We start from the raw sequence: 26916 nt of genomic DNA, 5'->3' as shown, positions 1-26916 counted from the left end.
CTATGCCATTATAGCTGGAAATAAATTTTGGAGGTATCTGGGCCAAATCCAACATTCTGCACGTGGTTGCAAGTTATATCTAAGCAGTAGCTCAGCCGAGGCTACTTTTTTGAAAAAGCAAGGACTTCAGTGCTGGCCATCAGTAGTAAACACATGGCTTCATTATTCTAAATATTTGTTCTTTTCATGTATTATTTCAACAGTCAGTAACTAGACCAATGGAAGTTGGAGATGCAAAACAGAAAAGGGATGGATACCATTTCCATGATAAGGAAAGCAATTTCATGGACTAATACGTGTATAGATATATATCACATTATTTCCTTTTGAGATAAGCATCTTTTGGTGAAATGTAGAAAAGGAGTAAGAAAAGTTAAATAAATTACTAAAGAAATAAAACTAAGTGTAAACCAAAAATTCATGTGCCTGTGGCATCCAGAAACTAATGAACAAAATATAGAAGGACGATGTTTGTATCATATATAGCAGCCATTGATGCATTCACCTTTAGATAACAAACCTGACGTTTATTATACCAAGACTGATATCCATGATTTAGCATGTGTTTATACTAGGACTGATACAAAGAAGAACAGAAGAATGGAATAATGTAACAAATCCAATCTGTAATCCTTTCTTATAATGTAAAGCCAAAATCACAAATGCTTTCATTCTAAAACCGCAAATAGGAGAACCAACATTTATAGTAAACTTCCTTGTTATTTGCATGAATAGGAAGATAATCATTCTTACTTGGGCTAAAGGAATGCACAATGAGAACCAGCTGGTACAACTTATGTTGTAAATGCTAGTATAATATAATCACAAACAATAGGAATCAGGTCTGCATGATTCTATTCAGATTACAACATAAAAATGCCATTGATGAGACAAACAAAGGAGATTAAAGGAAGGGAACTTTAAGATAAGAAAATTGCACGGACTTGCGAATGGAAGTGATAAAACTAAATTCTCAGTCAAGAAAACTGAGAGCAGAGCATGTAATGGAAATTGGCCACTATTTCTAAACATGAGAGGAAATTAAATCAAATAGACTTTTTAAAAAATCATTGGGAGATTTCAAAGCTGCACTAAAAGCAAAATGTGCTATTTTGAAAATAGGGAACATTAGAAAATCAATCTTTCACTGATAATATGTAGGTAGATGAAGAAAATGGGTTGCACCCATCCAAGAAAGGGACTGAGTTACTTGGCATTAAATTCACAGATTTTCTTGATAAACATTTAAACTGAAGAGCGGGGACAGAGAATTAATAGATACAGAACATTTCTGTCCCCAGCAAACTAAAATTCATAGGGTTATAAGTGCATGTAACATAGATGTGTGTGTGGGTAAGATTATCACTCCTGCTGTCAAGCAAAACCAAGCATTTAATAGTGATTACCATACCATGTGCATGAATCACACAAGTGGCAAGAAAATAGGGGCAGTCAGGCATAACACAGGTTATGTAGACAGTAAACACAAGGTCAATCAAAATGGACTCAAATGTCTATACACCAATGCACAGAGTATGAGGAATAAACAGGGCGAATTAGAAATTCAAGTAAAAGAGGACAGATACGATATTATTGCCATTACAGAAGCTTGGTGGGATGAAACCCCCAATTTGAACATACAGCTAGAAGGATTTAAATTATATAAAAGAAATAGACCAAATAAAAGAGGAGGTGGAGTTGCACTATATATAAGAAATAACGACGTCACTACAGAAACAGAGCACAACAATGATGAGAACTATCTTGAATGCCTTTGGGCTAATATTAAAGGTTGTGGGGGAAATGACATTGCCATAGGTCTATACTACAGGCCACCCAACCAAGCAGAGGAAGTAGATGAACTTTTTGCTAGTCAGCTAACTAAGGTATGTAGGGAGTACACCACAATACTAATGGGAGATTTTAACTACCCTGACATCAACTGGGAAACAAACTCTGCACCAAGTGGAAGATCCAACAGGTTCCTAACAAACCTAGCGGACAACTTTGTTTTTTCAAAAAGTAGAGAAGGGAACAAGAGGATCAGCCATATTGGACTTAATTATCACTAACAGAGAGGAAATGATAGAAGGTGTTGAAGCCATAGGAACCTTGGGGGCAAGTGACCATGCAATATTGGAATTCAACATTATGCAAACACAAGTAGTAGAACAAAGTCAAACTAGAGTCTTGGACTTTAAGAAAGCTAATTTCAATAAACTTAGAGAGAGCTTGGGAAAAATTCCATGGATGAGAATCTTCAAGGGGAAAACAACTCAAGAAGCTTGGGAAATTTTGAAAAATGAGATTACAAAAGCCCAGACTAGCACAATACCAATGAAGAAGAAAAATAACAGCTCCCAAAAGAAACCAGCATGGCTGCATAAAGAACTATCTGACAAACTGAAAGACAAAAAAGGTAAGTATAAAAAGTGGAAGGAGGGGGACATAACTAAGGCAAAGTATCAGCAAATAGCCTGAGCCTGTAAAGATGAAGTGAGGAAAGCCAAGGTTCACAATGAAGAAAGGCTTGCCACAAAAGTAAAAATTAACAAAAAAGCTTCTTCCAACATGTTAAAAACAAGAAAAAAGTTAAGGAAACAATTGGTCCATTGCTAGGAGAAAGTGGCAAGAAGGTGACAAGCAACAGGGAGAAAGCAGAACTATTTAACTCATGTTTTGCATCTGTCTTTACACAAAGGGATAAAACAGTCCAACCTATCAAAAGCAGCACCACAAAAATCAAATTAGGAACACAAATTGAAATAGGGAAGAAAATGGTAAGTGAGCACCTGTCTACCCTAGACGAGTTCAAATCACCAGGACCAGATGGATTACACCCCAGGGTTCTGAAGGAACTAGCAGATGAGATCTCAGAACCACTGATATCTTTCAGAAATCCTGGAACACTGAGGAACTACCAGAGGACTGGAAAAGAGCTGATGTGGTTCCCATCTTCAAAAAAGGGGGAAAATAGATCCAGGAAACTACAGACCCATCAGCCTTACCTCAATACCAGGAAAGATTCTGGAAAAAATAATCAAGCAACGAATTTGCGAACACCTAGAAGCAAACAAAGTAATTGCCAAAAGCCAACATGGATTTGTCAAAAACAGATCATGCTAGACTAATCTTATTGCATTCTTTGATAATGTGACAAAATTAGTGGACCAGAGGAATGCCATCGATATAGTTTACTTGGACTTCAGCAAGGCTTTTGATAAGGTAGACCATAACCTACTACTAGATAAAGTAGAAGAATGTGGTTAGACAGCATCATCACCAGATGGATTCGTAACTGGCTGACCAACCGCACTCAACGTGTAGTCCTCAATGGAACTGCATCTACATGGAGGGAAGTATGCAGTGGAGTACACCAAGGCTCTGTTGTGGGCCCAGTACTCTTCAACATCTTCATCAATGATTTGGATGAGGGAATAAATGGGGAACTCATCAAATTTGCAGATGACACCAAGCTGGCAGGAATAGCCAACACTCCAGAAGATAGGCTTAAGATACAGAAGGATCTTGATAAACTTGAACATTGGGCAATATCTAATAAAATGAAATTCAATGGTGAAAAGAGTAAGGTTCTACATTTAGGCAACAAAAATGGAATGCACAGGTACAGTATAGCTGATACCTTGCTCAGTAGTAGTAACTGTGAAAGGGATCTTGGAGTCCTAGTGGACAACCATTTAAATATGAGCCAGCAGTGTGCAGCAGCTGCCAAAAAAGCCAACACAGTTCTAGGCTGCATCAACAGAGGGATAGAATCAAGATCATGTGAAGTGTTAATACCACTTTATAATGCCTTGGTAAGGCCACAGTTGGAATACTGCATTCAGTTCTGGTCGCCACGATGTAAAAAAGATGTGGAGACTCTAGAAAGAGTGCAGAGAAGAGCAACAAAGATGATTAGGGGACTGGAGACTAAAACATATGAAGAACGGTTGCAGGAACTGGGTATGTTTAGCTTAAGAGAAAGAAAGACTAGAGGAGACATGATAGCAGTGTTCCAATATCTCAGGGGTTGCCACAAAGAAGAGGGAGTCAAACTATTCTCCAAGGCACCTGAGGGTAGAACAAGAAGCAATGGGTGGAAACTAATCAAGGAGAGAAGCAACCTAGAACTGAGGAGAAATTTCCTGACAGAACAATTAATCAGTGGAACAACTTGCCTCCAGAAGTTGTGAATGCCCCAACACTGGAAGTCTTTAAGAAGATGTTGGATAGCCATCTGTCTGAAACAGTATAGGGTTTCCTGCCTAGGCAGGGGGTTAGACTAGAAGACCTCCAAGGTCCCTTCCAACTCTACTATTGTATTGTATTGTACAAAATGTGCTCATGTTGGGGTATGGTTATGTTTTTTTTCTAGGTTTTTTAAAAGTCATTTTATTGGATATATCCAATATGTCGTCAATTGGCATTAGGACAGTGATAGAAGTTATATTGTTTTAGTCACTGGAATATTTTTTTACTGTGCTGAACATAATATTTTACTATCAAAGATTAACATTGCAGAAACTATTTTCAGTTTACCTACAGATATAATAACTTAAGCAACTTTAATGAAGTCTTTTTATTGTTATAAGAATTGTATTAGTTTTTTAAAAAACATTTCTAGGAAAGGGTAAGTAGGTATACAAAAAATTTTGACAGCTACATCATGCCAAAGGTAGAAATCCCCCTAAATCTCACAACTTTTATAAAAGAAAAAACCAAAAAGTAAAAGATAAACAGTAACAGCTTTTTGTTTTACATTGTATCAACCATATGTTCAATCATCTCTTGTGTCACTTCCAGCAATTACATTATATCAACAATTGCAATAATGTTTCAAATATATTTATTTTTGTGACCTGATTCTTTTCAATATTGCTTCCTCCCCCGTCTTCTGGCAGAGCCACGGCCCCTCATTCCTTCATGTCTTGTGTACTGTCCCCTGTTTTATCTAGGAGAGCACTGTGTTTTTTAATGAAGGCCTCCACCTCCGCAACTGTATTAATTCTAATTCTGCTGCCCTGCCAGAAAATCAACATTCCTTCTGGCAATAACCATCTAAACCAAACTCCTTTATTATATAATTTCTTTGATAAAGAGGAATACTTCTTCCTCTTATCTCTTTATTTTTTTCGGAATTTGTTTAAGAATGGTTATTTCTTTATCTTTATATTTTAATGGTCCCCCCCTTTGAGCTCCTAAAACCTCATCTCTTGTAGTCTTCCTAAGAAATTTAACATGTACTTCCCTTGGAACATTGTGTGTTCTAGCATATGCTGAGTTGATCCGATAAATCAAATCAATGTCCCACCACAGCTGTTCTTTATCTCTTTTAATATATTCTGCTAAAATTGTAGTCATAATATCCTTAAGATCTTCATCTTCTGTCTCCGGTAAATTTTGAAATCTAAGAAAAAAGGATATTCTTTCAAGGTCCATCTTTATCATAAAATTTTCAAGTTCTCTATTCCCGTTCTGGACTATCCTGACCTCCTCCCTCAACCCAGTCGCACCCTCCCCCAACACACCAATCCTCTGTTTATTTTCTGTTGTTTGCTGTTGTGTTTCTCTGAGCCGTTCATTTAAGTCTGCCAGTTGTTTTTTCAGTTCGTCTTGTCCCTTCATAATAGTTTGAAACATTTGAGCAACAGATAAATCCTTTGAACTCTCTTCAGTTGTTTTTGATTGTAAAAATGAAGCAATTTTTGTCTGTTGCATAATCGGGCTAGACATAGAAGATGTCGGCGCCGAAGATGCCTTCCCAGGGGGTGGCTTTTTGGGCCCCATGTTAAGTTCAGAGATATCTATAAATCTTGTACAGAAGAAATGGTGTCTGTGGAATGCACAGCTGGGAGAGATCGTGGGGGCAAACAAGCCCAGAAGTAAAAGTTAATCCTCATACACAGCTCCAAGCCAAAGGATAAGAATCAAATACTCCAAATCCAAAGGGACCACATAACAAGAGAGGCTCCAGGAGATCTTCAAGGTGTAATAATAATATAAAGCCAGAAATTCTTTCAAAGGGGAAACTTCATTCATAAGAGCAAAGAAGAAGAAGGAAGTTGGCCATCTTGTCTCCACCTTCACAGGAGACCAGGGAGCAAAATATCCAAAGTTTCCATAAGGTTATTTAGAAAAGCAACTCAGCAGTCATCTCTTGCAATTGTGATAAAAGTCATTCTCCCATTTCTAGTAGAAGTGAGCAGTTAACTTTTAACTCTCTCTCTCCCCTCCGAGATAGAGAGATGTTCCGAATGCCGCCTTGTCTGAGGGTGTGTGTGTAGAAAATCCCCCCTCCAATCTTACAACTTCAAAAGATTGAATCAACAATTTAAGAGAAGCTGCTGTTCGTCAATTAGATGGGATTAAAAGAGATTGAGGTAAACTTCTCACCTCCCGCACTTCAGCTGTGGCTTCTAATTAATTCTTTCCTTCCGAAATCCATTCGGTGAAGGCACACAGCAATGGCATACACCCCCCATGCTCCCCGGCTCCTGGGACGAACCTGGAACCCCCCCCCCGCAGCTGCCGCCAATCCCAGGGGTTCCAACAAGCTGCCCTATGGCAGGGGCCCCTCCAAGGCCCCCTGTGCTCCTAAAAGGAGCCCACCAGAGAGACGAGCAGCGGACGCAAACGTCCGTCGCCTTCAGGGACCGGAAGTCATCTCGCTAATGAAGTCTTTATATACACACATATATATGTAGACAAACATACTGTACCAATTGAAAGATCCTCAGATGATATATAATAAGAAGCAATTCAAGATGTGTATTGTTGTTGTTATTGTTGTTAAGAAAAGGAAAAAGGAAGGAAGGAAGGAAGGAAGGAAGGAAGGAAGGAAGGAAGGAAGGAAGGAAGGAAGGAAGGAAGGGATTTCTGTTGTTCCCTGACAGCTTCCCACAAGGATACAATGGGGAAGTTGCAAGAAGTTGGAAGTTCCCTCTGCTCCAACTGCTTTTTTGTCCACCCATAATCATTCAGTTTCTCTTTCTGGTAAGGAACCCAATAGGGGACAGGCACAGTTATTGTTAATCAGTTTTTTACAAAAAGAAAAGCATATTAAAAAAAGAAATCAAGGGATAATATGAATATTGGTAATTTTCTCATACATTTTATTTACTTATAAATCAGTGACATTTTTCTGAAGAAGTGCTTTCCACTTGGTTTTTATTTATCAGGGTTCATATACCACTCCAATCTCCTGGTGTCAGAGACTTCTAACTCCCCAATATGTAATCAGGATTAAAAACATTTACATCAAGTTAAAAAGACAAACACATCAAATTCCATTCCTGGAGTCCTGACTAAAATTTAGGAACAATAATAATGATAAAGATGAACCCACTGTTGTAAAAGATAGTTTACCCTCCTTAACTACAGCAAACATATTTTCACCTGTAAAAATCAGGAGGAATAAGCTGGCCTTGCATCCAGAATAATGGGATAGCAACTAAAAAGGCATGCTTCTACTGGCCATGCAGGTATTTAGGGTACATGTACTTCCCAGTGGTTCTTATCGGGAAGACAGTAAGATATTTAGATGGATGCCTTCAGCTGCAGCTAAGACTACTTGGGCCACTGCTTTCTAAAACAGTTATATAGTAGCTTCTGGATTTTTGTTCATTCTAAATATGTATGTATGTATGTATGTATGTATGTATGTATGTGCTAAATGTAAAGTGCTAAATTTAATACTTTTATTTCAAGCAGCTACCTCACTGTTCTGAATGTGAGATCAGCTCATTGAAGTTCAATTTAAACTTTTTAATCTTGTCAAATTAAGTAATAAGTATATAATTCAAGAGAATATTACCTTCTGAAAAGTTTAGCTTTCATTGCACAATCATATTTATATGGTCTATTAGTTTCTCCTAAAATGTTGTATACAACATTGTGAAAACATGAGTTTTAAGGAAGCATTACCCTTATTAGTTTCACCAAAATGCTGAAGTTTTAGACTGAAATTTTCTATACTAATCTAATTAAGTCCAAAACATTCTAAAAATGTAATGTCTATTAACATTCATACAGAAGTTGTCACTCTCCCATTGCAATACAGGGTCTCTGATTCTTCGTTCTCCACATTTCTTAGTATCTGCACATTAAATTGATTTATTGATAACAAATATGTATACAAACTAATAGTAGATTGAAATATATCTATACTAGTCTCCCTTTATTTCTTTGTCAGTAAATATAAGTTTAACAACAGTAGAGGGTTTTTTTAAGTTTTAAAGGATATATAATTTTTTAGTATCTCAAATGTCTCAGAAGTTGAAAATGCTACAAGCCCAAACAAAGTTGCTAACAAATGTTTTAACTGTAAATATTGGCATTGGGCTACATCTGCCAGATGATGTTTATCTCTGAACTTAACTTTTAACTTAACTTTAAAATTAATCTTCATCATCTGTCAGTTAGTTCCAAAGTCAATATCCCCGCTTCTAGCCAATGTTTCCATATTTTTCACAGTTTCCCAATTTTCAAATTAGGTTTTCCCATGAAATCTAATTAGCATTGGATCTGGCAGAAATATAACTGAATCATTAGCAATGTTTTCAATTTATAAGCATTCTTTAATAAACATGCTTTTTAGTTTTTATGCCTGTTGCTTTCTCATCATATCTAATATCACTACTGAGAATCTCCAGCACAAATATAAATAGCAAAAGAGATAAGGGACATCCTTGTCTTGTGCCCTTTTGAATTTCACATGGTTTGTTTAAATCTCCATTAATAATAATATTTGCTTGCTGGAAAGTGTAAATCACTTTAACCCCTTGAATAAATTTTTGCCCAAAGTTCAGCCATGTCCTACTATTACAGAATAATTGATGAAGAAATAAAATGACTTTGGAGCTTTAGCAGGCTTCAAAAGAGAAAAAACAGAAAACAACAATGCTTATTAAGAATATGACTTTTCAGAATTATGAAATGCTGACAAGAAAGTCAGGTTTCAAGGTGATCAAAACATTCAATATTGGCCTTACTTTGACGAACTCAAAGTCTAAATGGTTTCAAAACAATTTTGTACCTGGGTAGAATTATTAAGATGGGATAATTTGCAATTATCCTAACTGTAATTAAGATAAATATTTTACCAAAGATGCTGTTTTTATTTCAAACTTTACTGATATTGACACTAATACTCCATTTAGTAGCAAAAGGACATTTCTAAATTTATATAGCAAGGGGAGGAAAGCCAAGAATTAGATATAAACTATTGCAAAATGCTAAAGAAAGAGGATGTTTAGCAGATTAGAAATTGTACTTTGATGCCTGCTGTTTGGTTTGGATGAAAGAAAACAAGAGTTTACTTTAATTAAGAGGCCATGAATTCAGATTTGGAAGGCACACCTACTTATGATATGGTAAGATGAACATGTTAATTTTAAGAATCATTTTGCTAGATGTGCCATTCTAAGGGTTTGGAATAATTGTAAAACAAGGTTCTCTACAAGGTTCTCTACTTTGGGTATCAACACAGAAAGAATTTTCAGGAGAGAAATGATGGCAAGATTAGTCTGGTGGACCTATTGGCAAATAATACTTTTTAATCAAGATGAATCTACCCTCAAGTTCAAAGAAAACATGGAGACAGAACAATGTCCCAAAGGTGCTTTTTCAAAAGGCAACTGGAATTTCTTCTTTTGAAAAAGCACCTTTGGGACAACCATGACCTGGATGACTGAGAATCTCCAGAGACAGAGTCAGAAGGATGTCTCTATCACTGGTTTAAATATTTACAAGTGAAAGAAAGTTTATTTAAAAAGTTATAGGTTTTATTTTGTAAAACTGAATTTGAAATTGTATTGTGTGATAAGGACGAACATGTTATTGCCAAGATTTAGAAATCACTATTGAAATTGAATTAGGAGAATGAATATGTGAATCATTGCATGAATCAATGGGCAAAGTATTTTGGATAATGCTTGAATGAGAAAACATGTTGATGAAAAGTTTTAAAATTATATTAAATCATAATTTAATATTTTTTTTAATAAAATGATGTTTCATTGGCATTTAATGCCCAATAAATTGTAAAAATGTAGAAAGGTATTTCAAATACATGTTGGAAATGTAAATGTAAAGAAAGAATCTTTTACCATCTTTGGTAGCCTTATCACAAAGCAAGAAAACACTGAGGTAAGATTCATATTTGATTCTTCAAGTGAATATAACATAGGATAGAGTAAGATTTGTAGATGATTTTTAAAATATTTGGTTTCTGACCAATCACAAGAAAGTTGTATATATTTTTTTTGTAAAAAGTTTTATTGGTTTTAAAAACATTTATAGGGAAAAGGTAATAGGGTACATAGAAAAATTTAGTAGCTCCCATGTTAGCAATAGAAATCCCCCCAACTCTCACACTTTTACAATTTTAAAAATAACATGTAATGGGTATATCAACAACATGTTCAATCATCTCTTTCTTTGTCACTTTCTAGTATATCAACAATTACAATAATATTTCAGATATTTTTATTTTTGTGACCTGAGCCTTTTCAATATTGATCCCTCCTCCCTGCCCCGGGTGGAGCCGTGCCCCCCCTCCATATCTTGTACATTGCTGCTTTTTTCCCCACCTCCGCTATTTTCGTCCTCTGGGAGGGAAAAATGATTTTTTAATAAAGGCATCTGCCTCACCCACTGTCTTAATTCTAACTCTGCTTCCCTCCCAGAAAATCAACATTCCTTCTGGCAATAACCATCTGAACCAAATTCCTCTATTATATAGTTTCTTTGATAAGGAAGCGTACTTCCTCCTTTTTTCCCTAATCTTTTTTGGAATTTGCTTTAGAATGGTAATTTCTTTTGTCTTGGTATTTTAAAGGTCCCTCCCTTTGGGCCCCTAGCACCTCGTCTCTCGTTGTCCTCCTGAGAAATTTAACATGTACCTCTCTTGGAACATTATGATTTCTGGCATATGCTGAATTGATTCTATAGACCAGGTCCATATCCCACCACATCTGCTCTTTATTTCTCTTAAGGTATTCTGCTAAAATTGTGCTCATAATATCTTTAAGGTCTTCATTTTCTGTCTCTGGTAGATTCTGGAACCTGAGAAAAAGAGACATTCTTTCCAATTCTATTTTGGCCATAAAGTTTTCCGGTTCTAAATTTCCCTTTCGGACCTCCTTAACCCTTTCCTCTATCCCAGCTGCGACTTCCTCATGTACTACAATTCTCTGTTTATTCTCTGCTGTGTTATGTTGTACCCATCTGAGTTCATTTTTGAGATCTGCCACTTCCTTCCTCAGTTCGTTTTGACCTCTCATAATTTCCTGAAACATTTGGTTGACAGATAGTTCTTTTGAACTCTCTCCAGCAGCTTCTGTTTGAAGCAATGAAGTAATCTTCGGCTGCTGGGAACTAGGACTGGAAGCCTCTGAAACCGGGGCTGAAAGTGACTTTCCCATTGGGGGTTTCTTAGGTCCCATTGTCTAACTTCAGAGGTGGTAAATCTTATGCAAAGAAAATGGCATCACCGGGGCGCGCAGCCAGGCTGGTCCAGGGCAATAGGCAAATCCGAAAGTAAAAAGTCAGTTCTCCTTCACTGTTCCAAGACACAGGGGTACACCAGAAATGGAAAAACCAAATAATCAAATCCAGAAAGTCCACGAAGCAGAGGAGATCCGGAGCACTCTCAAGAGAGATGTTAAAAAATGCCAGAAATCTTCTATTTTCCCCAGGGTGGTTTCAAAAGGCAGACTTCATTTATAAGTGCAGAAACGAGAATGGAGGGGAGCCATTTTGACTCCTCCTTTCCACAGGGAGAAGAGCAAAGGTTTTAATCTTTTAAAAACAGCTCAGCGGATGCTCTTGCAACTGTGATTTCAGTCTTTCTCATATAGTTAATTCAGGTGGCAAGTCAACCTTTGTTCTCTCTCCATTCCAGAGTGGAGAGAGAGAATTTGAATGCTGCTTTTTCTGAGGGGGGGTTAGAAAAGAAAAACTCCCCCCTCCAATCTTCAGTTTAGAATAGATTGAACAAAAACTTACGATAGCCTGCTGCTTATCCGTTACCAGTAATTGAAGAGATTAGGAAGGATCCTCCACAGCCAACATTTCAACCACACTTCCTTTGAGTAACTTGTTTCCTCCGGGAACCATTAGGTGAAGAGGCAAGCATGCCCCCCCTTCTGCTCCCCGGCTCCTAAGGCGAAGCTGTAAAAAACCCCACTGGCTGCCGCCGAGTCTGGGGGGTTCCAACAAGCCGCCCCTATAGCAGGAGTCCCCTCCAAGGTCTCCTGTGCTCCTAACGGTGCCCACTGAGAAGACAAGCGGCAGACGAAACGTCTGTCGCCCTCAGGGACCGGAAGTCGAGTCCCCAGAAAGAAAGAAAGTTGTATATTTTTAAAAAGTTATTCCATGTGTCTTCTGATTCCGTCACAGTGACTATTTTATCTTAATGGCTCCTTCTGCCATTAACTGTTCTTTGTGCTCTATATGACCTACTGAAAATGCAACACAGTTATAAGCTTTAAACCAGTTTTATTCTCAGAGGGTTTGTTAGTCCAAATAAAGTGTCACTAGACAACCTGTATGAAAGATCTGTGGCATATACAGGTGAAACTCAAAAAATTAGAATATTGTGCAACTTTTGCCAAAAGCACCAAAAATTGGTTTAATGACCGTGGGATTACTGTGCTTGATTGGCCTCTCCATTCTTCCTCCATACTCTGGGTCTTTGGTTTCCAAATGAGATGCAAAAGTTGCTCTCATCAGAAAAGAGGACTTTGGACCACTCCAAACAGGACTTTGGACCACTGTGCTTCATTAAGACCAGGGTCAATGCAGCTGTCTACCAAGAGATTTTGGAGCACTTCATGCTTCCTTTTGCAGACGAGATTTATGGGGATGCTGACTTCATTTTCCAGCTGCCCACACTGCCCAAAGCACCAAAACCTGGTTCAATGACTGTGGGATTACTGTGCTTGATTGGCCAGCAAACTCGTCTGACCTGAACCCCATAGAGAATCTATGGGGCATTGCCAAGAGAAAGATGAGAAACATGAGACCGAACAATGCAGAAGAGCTGAAAGACACTATTGAAGCATCCTGGTCTTCCATAACACCGCAGCAATGCCACAGGCTGATAGCTTCCATGCCATGCAGCATTGAGGCAGTAATTGTTGTAAAAGGGGCCCAAACCAAGTACTGAGTACATATGCAAGCTTATACTTTTCAGAGGTCCGATATTGTTCTATGTACAATCCTTGCTTAATTGATTGCATGTAATATTCTAATTTTCTGAGATGGTGGATTTGGGGTTTTCATGAGCTGTACGCCATAATCATCACAATTATGACAAATCACAGCTTGAACTATCTTGCTTTGCATGTAATGAGTCTTATGTCATATATTAATTTCACCTTTTAAGTTGCATTACTGAAATAAATGAACTTTTGCACAATATTCTAATTTTTCGAGTTTCACCTGTAGATACATTTGCTTGGTTTTTTTTTTTTAAAAAATCTCCATTTTGCAACAGCCAAGAGTACATGTCATGCTAAACACCATCTCTTAAAGAGCAAGATAATAGCAGGTTGCTCTGAAATTGCTAAAGTGAGTTTCCCCTTGCAAATGGTTTTCACATGCCCTGCTCACATAAAAGAAATGATTTGGCAGCATGAAGAGGAATTTTCTGAAACACAGCTATTTTATAGAATTATATAAGCCTTAAACATAATTAGTTCCTTATAGCAAATGAAAGTAAGTGACAGACCGTAATATCTGACTGTAGGCCTTAATACGTGTGAAAGAATAAATCAGAAAGATCCTCAGAGCATGCATCTATATGTGAAATATATGCCTCTTTGAAGTAATTCTCAGTGGCTTGACATTAATGTTTCCTTTGTGTTCTGCCATACTAAACTTTAAAGTTACCATCATGCCATCTATAGTTAAGGGGCTGAAATACAGCATGAATCACCTCCAGCCTTCCATTATATTAGTTTACACGAGAACCATTAATCTAGTTTGACTGGAATGCCATGTGATTTTTATTAAATTCTATTCTGGCTGAACAGGGACAAACCATTTTGTTTGAAAAACAAAAGACAGCAGCAAGGTTCTTGAGAGCTAATATAGCAAGAAAATCAAGAAAAAAAGAATATTGTTGTGGTGCAATATCTAACTAAAAAGTAGACAAAAATACCTATACTAAGGTGCTCTAGTGACTTCTAGATGTGTTAACTTTATATTCAGTACAGGAGCAGGTAATATACTTTATGATCTTGACTATTCTTGTTGAGAAATATTGTATTTAATTTTTTGCATTGATCAATCATTTAAAAAGTTGAATAGTTGGTGGATGTATATATTATGGTATTACAATAATGGAGTTAGGTTTTCTACATGCTTTAGGATAAATCATCTACAGTTCTGTGGAATTTGGGGAGGTTTTTTGTGAATTTTGCCATCTGCCTTAGTGGCATGATTGTAGAATTCCATGTTCATGCAAATACAAAAAGAGGATGGTTAGATTAAAGGAACTTTTTTATGGCTGAAAGGGCTAAAATAAGGAAAATACATAAGAATCAGGGACGTGCGGTCAGGGGAGGCAGGGGAGGCAGAGCCTCACCGCTCTCATCATGAAAATTAAAAAAAAGGGAAAAGGCGCTGAGGAGCCTTCTGCACACGTGGTTGGGAATGGGAGCGCTCCGTGGTCCCCTTCATGTTGACTCAGGAGTCAGGAAGGAGGGGAATGGGACCATGTGTGCAGGAGGCTCCTCTAGCCTCAGCCTCCCTCCTGCGCACGTCCCATTCCCCGCCTTCGTAAGTCAACATGAAGGGGACCGCAGAGCGCGCTCCGCGGGACCGCGGCTCACGCTCCGCGATCCCCTTCATGTTGACTCAGGAGTCAGGAAGGAGGGGAATTCCCCTCCTTCCTGACTCCTGAGTCAACATGAAGGGGACCGTGGAACACGCTCCGCGGGACCGAGGCTCACGCTCCACGATCCCCTTCATGTTGACTTAGGAAGGTCCCATTCCCCTCCTTCCTGAGTCAACATGAAGGGGACCGCGGCTCACACTGATGACGTCACCAGCCTCACCAGCCATAAACCTCACCGCACGTCACTGATAAGAATACATTATATTAATTGCTTGCAAAATCTGTGTCTTATATGAAACTGCATATAAGTTTCTTCTTTTTGAAGAATAGCTGAACCCAACCAACTAAAAGTACTTTTTTTTCTTTTTTCAGTGGATGAAAGAAATATTTCCAGCCTCATAATTCTAAATGATAAAAGTGTACAAAAAATCTTTGAAAACATTTATGACCATGCCTACAAATATTTTTAATTATGCAAAACTCAAAACCAAGCCAAACTGTTACATTGCATACTTGTGGAGCATGCAATGTAATATTATGTAATACTAACATGTTGTCTTTTGAGAATTTTATGGAAGGCAGTAATGAGATATGAATCTCAAATATTGGGAAAGGCTGCATGCTTAAACATGTCTAAATAAAACACAATTTCCTGGACTCTGTTCCAATACACATGACATACAAATTGCCACCATTTTGTGCATAGAAAATATGTCTGACAGGAAAAGCTTTACTTTGAATTATATGGAATGTCAAAGGTAATAAATAAGTAGGTTTGTTTAGATCAATGGAGTTGTAAATGCAGAAAAATAATCTAATTCTGAAAAATTGTAACTTGAATCAAGGAGTCTTTCGCATTTGTTGCTTACAAAGTTGCCAATGGGCATCCTATCTAGCTAGTTTCATTTTCAGTACAATATAGAGTTTCTAGATTATAGTATATCAAAATAAAGAAACAAAAGCACCTGAGGGCAGGAGAAGAAGTAATGGGTTAAAACTAATCAAGGAGAGAAGCAACTTAGAACTGAGGAGAAATTTCCTGACAGTTAGAACAATTAATCAGTGGAACAACTTGCCTCCAGAAGTTGTGAATGTTCCAACACTGGACGTTTATAAGGATATGTTGGATAACCATTTGTATGAAGTAGTGTAGGGTGGGAGTAGAAGACTTCCAAGGTTCCTTCCAACTCTGTTATTCCACTATATTCTAAAATAAATGTAATGATAAATATTTAAACACGAAACATTTACATATTTATTTTAAATGATAACTATTGAAATAGCTATTTTCCGGACTGCTCCTGGCTGATTATATTTGTCCCACCAGATCGAGCAAGATAGGCATGCTTCAGTGGTGGGTTCCGGATCCCATTGCAACCGGTACGGATGTAAAGGGGCCTGGCATCTTCCGCATTTACGTGTGCAGCACACACACACGGTGCACGCTTGCATCTTACCTTCCAGTGATGCCTCCGCAAGCCTCCGCGACACTCCAGCTACTCGGTGGAACGCCGCGCATGTGCTGTATGCACCATGTGTGTGCGTGGAAGTGCTGAAGGCTTTAAAGACAGGTAAGGAGCACGAGCCGGCGGGTGGGCCCTCCAGAGCACCATACTGGAACGGTACCTGGTGCTCCAGGCAGGCTACGGTATGCCTGTACAAGGGCGTACCGCCTGCAACCCACCACTGGCATGCTTCTACTCTTCAGGAACTATACTTGGTAGAGATGAATAGATATCCTTTTCTTCTGTGGCGCGTCTATTGTTTATATATATATAGGTCTCCTAGCCATCTTCAGTCTGGGTTTTGGGCTTAAAGTGTGATTGAAGCTGCCATCTTTCTATAAATCTTGGTGGGTGGGAGTGGAGTGCTGGCTTTGTTTCAGTAAGTGCAATGATTGGTTGTGTGGTTGCATCATGATTGATAGATTGGTGCTGATTGGTGTTGGCTGTGTGTCTATAGTTGTTTCGTGTTGTAATGGCCTGGGTAGTGGGTGGGGCTTGTTTGTTGACTAGGGCTGGTTTCCAGATGTCTGGTAGGTGGGAGGTATTGTCACATTTATTCATGTTGTGGGGGTGTTTCTCTATTTTGATAGCTTCCATAATTATTCTCTTTTTGAAGTGCTCTGTTTTGGAGATTAACCTGGTTCCTTCAAAATTAATTGCATGTAGCTTTAAGGTGCTGGAAAAGGGAGGAAGTTTTTTTTCTTTTTTTCTTACTGCGTTCTTGTGTTCTGCGATATGTGCATTTATTCTCCTGTTTGTTTGTCGTATGTATATTGCAGGGCAGATTTTGCATTGTATTTCGTAGACTCCTTGGTTTTCTAGCTGGATTTTGTCTTTGGGGTTTCTTAAGATGTTGGCTATTATTTGGTCAGTGGTGAAGGCTGTCCTGATATTGTGCTTGTGGAGAATTTTGCTGATTTTATCTGTGGTGCCTTTGATGTAAGGGAGGAGGGCGATGCCATTGTCCTGTTCTGTGTCTCGGTTTTTTTGGGGGGAAGTCTCCCTTTGGATTCGGTTGGTAATTATTTTTCTTTGAAATCCGTTGGAGATTAATACATTTGTTTTCCCCTAAACCTGAGACAACATCAGAGAGTGAAAGGAATTAATATTGCCGCTCGGAGGCTAGGGGCTAGAGTTTCTGAAACCACACATTAGTTCCTGTTTCTCCTTTGATTTCACTGTCTTTGTACTTTAAAGTTCCGTAATTAAAAGTGGTAAGAGCCAAGGGCACAAAGTGTTTACACAGCTGTCCTTTGAGAGCCTTATTGGCACTGGGAGAGGGGGAAAAAACAGAACCTCTTTCTTGTGAAGATTACAAATGATTTTGTGTTTAAGATATATGTTTTCGTAGATTTTCACGGGTGTAGGTATGCTGGTTTTGTTGTATTCGGGTCTTTTCCCGTGTAAGGTTGAGATTGTCTTTGCAACGTTTCGGCAGGATCTCACCTGCCATCTTCAAGCGTGGGCTTAAATTTTATATATATTTATATATTTATATATTTATACATTATATATATATATATATATATATATATATATATATATATATATATACATATACATATACATATACATATACATATACATATACATATACATATACATATACATATACATATACATATACATATATATATATATATATATATATATATATATATATATATATATATTTATACCATATTTTTTTAATGTTGCCTTTTTATATTTGTGTTGATAAATAAATAAAGGGAGACTAGTATAGATCTATTTCAAGCTATTTAGCTCTCATCAGCTAGCCATACCCTTACTGGGATTTGAACCTGGGCTGTATTACATATTAGGCAGGAGTCTTAGCCACTAAGTCACAGGCTCTCCTCCTTATCAGCTGAGCCAGGGAAATAGGTATGTATTTGTGTTACAACCCCTGGTATGCCCAAATATGGGAGGGAGCTCACTACTCCCCCTTTCTGTCCTTCGGCTCATTACAGAAAACCATCCAGGCAGCAAACCATATTTTTTATTTTTTTAATGTTGCCTTTTTATATTTGTGTTGTATTTGTGCTGATAAATAAATAAAGGGAGACTAGTATAGATCTATTTCAAGCTATTTAGCTCTCATCAGCTAGCCATACCCTTACTGGGATTTGAACCTCGGCTGTATTACATATTAGGCAGGAGTCTTAGCCACTAAGCCACAGTAATGAGCCGAAGGACAGAAGTGGGGAGTAGTGAGCTCCCTCCCATATTTGGGCATACCAGGGGTTGTAACACAAATACATACCTATTTCCCTGGCTCAGCTGATAAGGAGGAGACCCCGTGGCTTAGTGGCTAAAACTCCTGCCTAATATGTAATAAAGCCCAAGTTTTATATATATGTTTTCGTAGATTTTCACGGGTTTAGGTTTGCTGGTTTTGTTGTCTTCGGGTCTTTTCCCGTGTAAGATTGAAATTGTCTTTGCAACGTTTCAGCAAGATCTCACTTGCCATCTTCAGGCTGCAGTCTTGGGCTTAAAATTTTATGTTGGTCCGTTGTTCGCTTCTCTGGTGGGCTCCTTTTAGGAGCACAGGCAGTCTTGGAGGGAGCACCTGCCGTAGGGCGGCTTGCTGGAACCCCCCAGATAGGCGGCAGCCATGGGGGGTCTCCAGTTTCACCTCAGGAGCCGGGGAGCATAGGGGGTGCATAGCAGCACCTTCGCTGAATGGATTCTGGAAGGAAAGAGTTAACTACATGCAGCGGCTGAAGTGCTGGAGGTGAGAAGTTCACTCCAATCTCCTTAACTGCTTTTAACTGATGAGCAGCAGCTTTTTTGTAAGTTGTGGGTTCAATCTGTTTGAAGTAGGAAGATTGGAGGGGGGTTGCTTTTTTTCTTTTACCCCTCTCAGGCAAAGCGGCATTTGGACTGTCTCTCAATCTCGGAATGGAGAGAGAGAGAGCAAAAAGTTGAATTAGCCACTTGAACTAACTATGTGAAAAGATTTATATCATAACTGCAAGAGCTGATTGCTGAGTTGTTTTGAAAGCTTTATGGAACTTTTTAATATTCTGCTCCTGATTCCAAGGGGGAGCCAAGATGTCCTGCTTCCGTCTTCTTCGCACTTATAAATGAAGTCTGCCTTTTGAAACTACCTTTGAAGAAAGTTTGGCTTTATATTATCCCCCCTGAAGGACTCTTGGAGCCTCTCCTGTTACGTGGTCTTTCTGGATTTGGATTATTTGATTTCTTTTTCTTTTTTTTAGTGACTTCTTGGCTTGGAACTGTGACAGAGGGTTAATTTTCACTTTTGGATTTGCCTTTCTTCTTGGACTCGCTCGGCTGCGCGCTTCACAAACGCCATTTCTTTTGCAAAAGATTTATACTCTTTCTGAACTTAGACTATGGGGCCCAGAAAACCACCCTCAGGCAAAGCAGCCTCAGCACAGACTTCTTCTACATCCAGTCCAACGATTCAACAGACAAAAATCTCATCATTTTCACAAGAAAGGACTGGAGAGAGTTCAAAAGATTTATCTGTTACTCAAATGTTTCAGGCTCTTATGCAGGGACAAAATGAGTTGAAAAAGGAGGTAGCAGATTTTAGAGAAGAGCTTAAAAGTGTGCAGCAACAAATAACAGAAAATAAACAGAGAATTGGTGTGCTGGAGGAGGGCGCGATTGGGCTGGGGGAGGAGGTTAAAGCAGTCCAGAAGGGGAATATAGAATTGGAAAATTTTATGGCAAAGATAGAACTTGAAAGAATGTCCTTCTTTCTCAGATTCCAGAACCTACCGGAGACAGAAGATGTAGATCTTAAGGATATTATGAGTACAATTTTAGCAGAACATATTAAAAGAGATAAAGAACAGTGGGATATGGATCTGGTTTATGGGATTAATTCAGCATATGCCAGAACACATAATGTTCCAAGGGAAGTACATGTTAAATTTCTTAGGAAGACCACGAGGGATGAGATTCTAGGGGCTCAGAGGGGGGGACAACTAAAATATAAAGAAATTGCCATTCTTAAGCAAATTCCGAAAAAAATAAGAGATAAGAGGAGGAAGTATCCCTCCTTATCAAAGAAATTATATAATAAAGGAATTTGGTTTAGATGGTTATTGCCAGAAGGAATGCTGATCTTCTGGGAGGGAATCAGAATTAGAATTAACACAGTTGTGGAGGCAGAGGCCTTCATTAAAAAACATAGTGCCCTCCTAGAGGACGGAAATATAAGAGGTAGTGAAAAAGGCGACAATACACAAGACATGAAGGAGGGAGGGGCTGCGGCTCCGCCTGGGGACAGGGGGGAGGGAACAATAATGGAAAGACTCAGGTCACAAAAATAAATATATCTGGAATATCATTCTAATTGTTGATATATTAGAAAGTGGCAAAAGAGATGATTGAACACATGGTTGATACAATGTATAATAAGATGCTGTTTTATCTTTTGTTTTTTGTTTTTTCTGTAAAAGTTGTGAGAATTGGAGAGATTCCTACCTCTAGCATGATGGAGCTGCCAAAAAATTTTTTTGTATATCCACCTACCCTTTTCCCATAAATTTTAAAAACCAATAAAATTATTTTAAAACAGAAAGTAGAGCTTAAGACTGAAACCACATTGCAGTGTCTCAAAAACTCTGATTCTGAACTCTAATTCTGACATGTTGATCCCACTTTAAAAAAAGAATAATCAATATAAATAAATAATTACATTTATATAATGATAATTTATGCAAATACTGAAAAATCTAAAATATCTGCAGCAAAGTTAATGAAGTTCGTGGTACCATATCCATGACTCCATAAGTTATTCAAGCCTGAATCAAATTCAGGGACTCTATTGATTAAATATTCAATAGAGATGCTTTCCTTTTTGAAAAAAAAAATTCCATCCTCATCCACTGATCCACTTTAGAATAGCATGACATCTCAAAGGCACCTTCTATAATAGAATTTTATTCAGCCTAATTTGTTTTAAAAAATCATTATTGATGCAGAAGTACCTTGTTCAGTGTCATTGCTTCCAACAAAAAGGACAGTCTTATAATTCTAAGATTTATTGTATTACATGGCTTATCTAGTCTTAAAAAAGTGCTTTAAATACATAGAAACACAAAAGAAAAAAATATCTAAAAGAAAACACTAATTAACAGAAAAGAAGAGAATAACAGAGTTGTTGGAGGTCTTCTAGCCCAACTCCCTGCTCAGCTAAGAGACCCTATTCCATTTCAGACAAATGATTGTTCAATCTCTTCTTTAAAAATTCCAGTGTTGTAGCATCCAGAACTCCTGGAGATAAGTTGCTCCACTGATTAATTATTCCAATGGTCAGGAAATTTGTCTATAGTTCTAGGTTGCTTCTCAATTGATGAGTAGTTTCCATCCACTGCTTCTCCTCCTGCCTTCCGTTGCTTTGGAGAATAGGTTGACCCCCTCTTTTTCGTGGCAGTCCCTTAGATTATTTCACCTTATTCCCATTTGTAAAGTTAAATGTATTGGATTTTTTTTTTGTTTCAGTTACGCAATTATATTTCAAAAAATTAGCATTTAATAAATTTTCAAAACATTTATAAATAAATTAATGCTAATAATTAAAATTAATTTTTACTGATGAAAATGCAGAATCTGTGACCTCAGGGGGAAAATTCAGGTGTGTGGAAGATTGTGGTGGTCAATGAAATTAACACAATTAAGTGCAATTAAAATGTCAGAAAGAGCATTTAATGAAGTGGAATCAGGACTAATAACGCAAGAAATAGCAGAGTTAAAATGCAGCTCAGGTTTCATTCCCCAGTAGGGATATTAGAAAAGGAAGCATATTCAATGTCCGTTCCCTTTTTAGATTTGTACACTAAAAACGTGAAGGTCATTCTATGGGGGAAATGACAGTTATTTATTAATTTATCACTTTTGGATACTGCTCATTTCCTTCACAAAGCAACTCTAGGCAGTGTACAAGTAACACATAAAAACACAAAAGCTATATAAACTATTATAATAGAAGGCAATAAAAATAAAAATAGAGTAATTAAAATTAAAAACAGGTGGGAGTGTGTTCAAGGTTCTAACCAGCCCCTTTGCTGCATGCTTCTCTGTGTGTCCCAAGAGAGTTGGAAGACATTTCCAAAAGGCCAAGGTGAGGTCAACAATGTTGCAAAGGGCAGGGGCAATGGCAGAGAATTGCTGTTCCTAGACTCCACCAGTTAAAATTCTTTAATTGGGGTGACATTGCATTCAGCATAGTTATTCACTCCATCGTCAGAGCATTCTATTCTAATATGGAGGATGGTTACAAAGTATGATCGAGAAAGTAACAATGGTGACTGTGATGATGTGATTGGCACTTCACTTATTTTTTATGTTCATCACACTGGCACAGCTTCAGTCAAAGTATTATTGCCACCATCTTTCCTTTTTTGACCCTCTTCTGTAGACAATCGTGCTAACAAAAGAATAAAAGGTATTTTCAAGTAAAACGGACGATACTATTCTTTGAAAGTTGAAGCTTAGCTTATTACTATGGTGTGCTGTGTTCAGTAGGAAGAGATTGGCCATAATCTGGTCATGCTCTGTATCAGAAAGACAGTAGGCAGATGATGGCCAATGAGCATCCAAAGTCACACATGCAGGAAAGAAGAGAGAATCTGTTTAAGACTGATCTAAAAGCCTATATAATTTCTGCATTAACTGGACAGAAAATATGGAGACCTGACAAAGACAGTATTTATATGACTACAATAAAAACAGTAGTAACCACAATTCCTCTAAAGCATGGGTCCCCAACTCCTGGGCCACAGCCCAATATCGGGCTATGGCCCATTTGGAACCGGGCAGGAAATGGCAGGTGAGTGCACACATAACTCCACTTGTGCAAGTAGAAGGCAAGCATGCACATAAGCAAAGCTCACTTGTGTGAGTGCCGTGTGTGTGTCTGCTGCTCATGAAAATGGAGTAGCACACAAACACTTGCCCAACGCTCACATGGAATCATCTCAGTGGTCCGCAATGTGTGTGTGTGTGTGTGTGTGTGTGTGTGTGTGAAAATCTAAGAAAATCTTCGGCTCATCACAGAAAATCATCCAGACAGAGGGAGTAGTGAGCTCCCTCCCATATTTGGGCATACCAGGGGTTGTAACACAAATACATACCTATTTCCCTGGTTTAACTGATAAAGGAGGAGAGCCTGTGGCTTAGTGGCAATTACATCGGCCTAATATGCAATACAGCCCTGGTTCAAATCCCAGTAAGGGTATGGCTAGCTGATGAGAGCTAAATAGCTTGAAATGGATCCATACTAGTCTCCCTTTATTTATTTATCAGCACAAATACTCATTCATATATATATATATATATATATATATATATATATATATATATATATATATATATATATATATATATATATATATATATATATATATATTCGTAGATTTTCACGGGTGTACGTATGATGGTTTTGTTGTATTCGGGTCTTTTCCCGTGTAAGGTTGAGATTGTCTTTGCAACGTTTCGGCAGCATCGCACCTGCCATCTTCAAGCTGTGGGCTTAAAATGTGATCGGAGCTGCCGTCTTTCTGTAAGTCTTGGTGGGAGGGGATGGGGTGCTGGCTTTGTTTCAGTAAGTGGAATGATTGGTTGTGTGGTTGTATCATGATTGGTAGATTGGTGCTGATTGGTGCAGGCTGTGTGTGCATTGTTGTTTTGTATTTTAACGGCTTGGGTGGTGGGTGGTGTTCGTTTGTTGGCTAGGGCTGGTTTCCAGATGTTTGGTAGGCGGGAGGTATCATCACGTTTGTTCATGCTGTGGGGGTGTTTCTCTATTTCGATGGCTTCCATGATTATTCTCTTGTGGAGGTGTTCTGTTTTGGAGATTAACCTGGCTCCTTCAAAGCTGATTTCATGTCCTGTAGCTTTAAGGTGCTGGAAAAGGGAGGAAGTTTTTTCTTTTTTTCTTACTGCGTTCTTGTGTTCTGTGATGCGTGCATTTATTCTTCTGTTTGTTTGTCCTATGTATATTGCTGGGCAGATTTTGCATGGTATTTTGTAGACTCCTTGGTTTTCTAACTGGATTTTGTCTTTGGGGTTTCTTAAGATGTTGGCTATTTTTTGGTCAGTGGTGAAGGCTGTCCTGATATTGTGCTTGTGGAGAATTTTGCTGATTTTATCTGTGGTGCCTTTGATATAAGGGAGGAGGGCGATGCCATTGTCCTGTTCTGTGTCTTGGTTTTTTGGGGGAGTCTCCTTTTGGATTAGGTTGGTGATTGTTTTTCTTTGGAATCCATTGGAGATTAATACATTTGTGAGTTTGTGTAATTCAGTTTTCAGGTGGTCTTTGTCGGCTAGGCATTTGGTTCTGGAGATGAGGGTCTTGGCTACAGAGTTGATCTGTGCAGGGTGGTGATGGGATTGTGCATTTAAGTAGCGGTTGGTGTGTGTATAAGTGTGTATAAGTTTGCAATGACAGGTGAGATGGGTGATCCCATGGGTGCTCCTTATATCTGTTTGTATCTTTGTCCATTATGGATGAAGTATGTGTTGGTTAGGCATTGCAAACTTATACATGGAACATTTTGAAACCAACGCCTTAGACAAATCTGAACACAAACCCAAACTCTGGCTTAGATATGTTGATGACACTTTCGTGATTTGGCCACATGGAAAAGAAAAACTGGACAACTTCCTCACACATCTCAACAGCCTACACCCCAAAATACAATTCACCATGGAAATAGAAGCAAACAACCAACTTCCCTTTCTGGATGTCCTAATCTACAAAAAACCTAATGGCTCCCTAGGACACACCATCTACCAGAAAAGTCCCTTTTTGGGAGAGGGGGCGGTCTAAAAATCTAAGAAATAAATAAATAAAAAAACACACACCAACCGCTACTTAAATGCACAATCCCATCACCACCCTGCACAGATCAACTCTGTAGCCAAGACCCTCATCTCCAGAACCAAATGAAGTGACTTCTGGTTTGCTCGGAGGGTGGTTTTAAGCGCTCTGAAGGCGTCAGGGAAGCCTCCGGACGTTCCCTGAAGCCTTCGGAACGCTTAACATGACCCTCCGAGCAAACCGGAAGTCACCTCCGGTTTGCTCGGAGAGTTGTTTTAAGCGTTCCGAAGGTTTCAGGGAAGCCTCTGGACGGTCCCTGAAGCCTCCAGAGGGCCTCCGGGGGGCGGGAGGCTCTTTTCGCCCTTCCCAGGCTCCTATAAAGCCTCTGGAGCCTAGGGCGGGCGAAAAATGGCTTTTAAAAAGGTGAACTCAGCTGGCCAGCACGCGCGTGCCCGCTGGCCAGCTGACAGGGCAATGCCTCGCATGCCCTGACAAATGGCTCCACGTGCCACCTGTGGCACACGTGCCATAGGTTCGCCATCACTGGTATAGACTCTTAAATTGATGTTTAATTTAACATAAAATTTTGAACCAGAAATTGTGCTTCAAAGTGGGAAAATTGAAGTATGTATAGGGATAAAAGGGTCAGCAACAACTTTTACTCATTTGATAAGTGGATAAAATTGGAAGAAACCATGCATCAAACATTGGGATCAAAATGCTGATTGCTTCTTTGGTAAAATATACAGTAATCATTTTAGAACATTAAATATACAATCTGCAATTCTGATGATCAAAAGAAAATAACTAGCACATTAATAATCTTTCACAACCTACATATCATGCAGTGTAACACATTTTGGGGAAATATGGTAGGATTTACTTTGGTATAACTGATTATTATTATTTATTCTTTCGGATAAGAGAATATAGTCTCTAAATCATTTTCTACAATATTAACATAGTGCAGACAAAATAGGCTTTTGTGACAGTAACCAATATCAGTTTTCTGTTCTGGTTTTTTCTTCTTCTAATATTTCTTTGTATCTATTGGAACACAAGATTATTAGTTAATTAATAGTTAAAAATGAAATAAATTGGGTACAAATCCTCCAAACAGATTAGCCACTCCATGCATAGGACTTTCATTTCTTCAAACATCAAATAAGAACAAAAGGTATACATTCATCATAGTTCTGTCATACCTTCTACTAGAGATTCATAATATAAAATACGTAATAGATAAATATTTTTAAAAATATCCAAGCTGTAACACAATGCAAGTAATTACTATCCTCTGACCTTTTAATTAAAAAATATAGAATTATGGAGTTGGAAGGAACCACAGGAATCACGTAGTCCAAACCTGCAGTGGTCAAGAAAATTAATTGAATCATCCTTGAGAGTCCACTTACAAACTTACTAATACTTACTAATAGGGTTTATTTATCTAGTACTGTGCTGACAGTTGGAGAGAAGCCCAAGGATGCGATCTGAGGTGCCACAGCCTGTTTCCTTGTGGGTTTCAAATAATCACTCACAGTTAATGGGATGAGGCCAAGGAGAGAATAGGATAGTGTGAGCTAATATTTAAGTAGTTTCATCCAACTCTAGTCTGCACTTTCATGTTCATTCAGTATATGATATCTTCCAGCCAAAGCACTCATTAAACAGTATGTAGCAGATGCAAAACACCAATTGGATCTAGCCAATATCCCAAACTTTGTTGCCAATGAATCAAAAATATACTCTCCCTCCCATGTGGC

The sequence above is a fragment of the Natrix helvetica genome (assembly GCF_964273705.1).
Source record: "Natrix helvetica genome assembly, chromosome: 4".
NCBI lineage: Eukaryota > Metazoa > Chordata > Lepidosauria > Squamata > Natricidae > Natrix > Natrix helvetica.
This window is presented reverse-complemented; position numbering follows the sequence as displayed.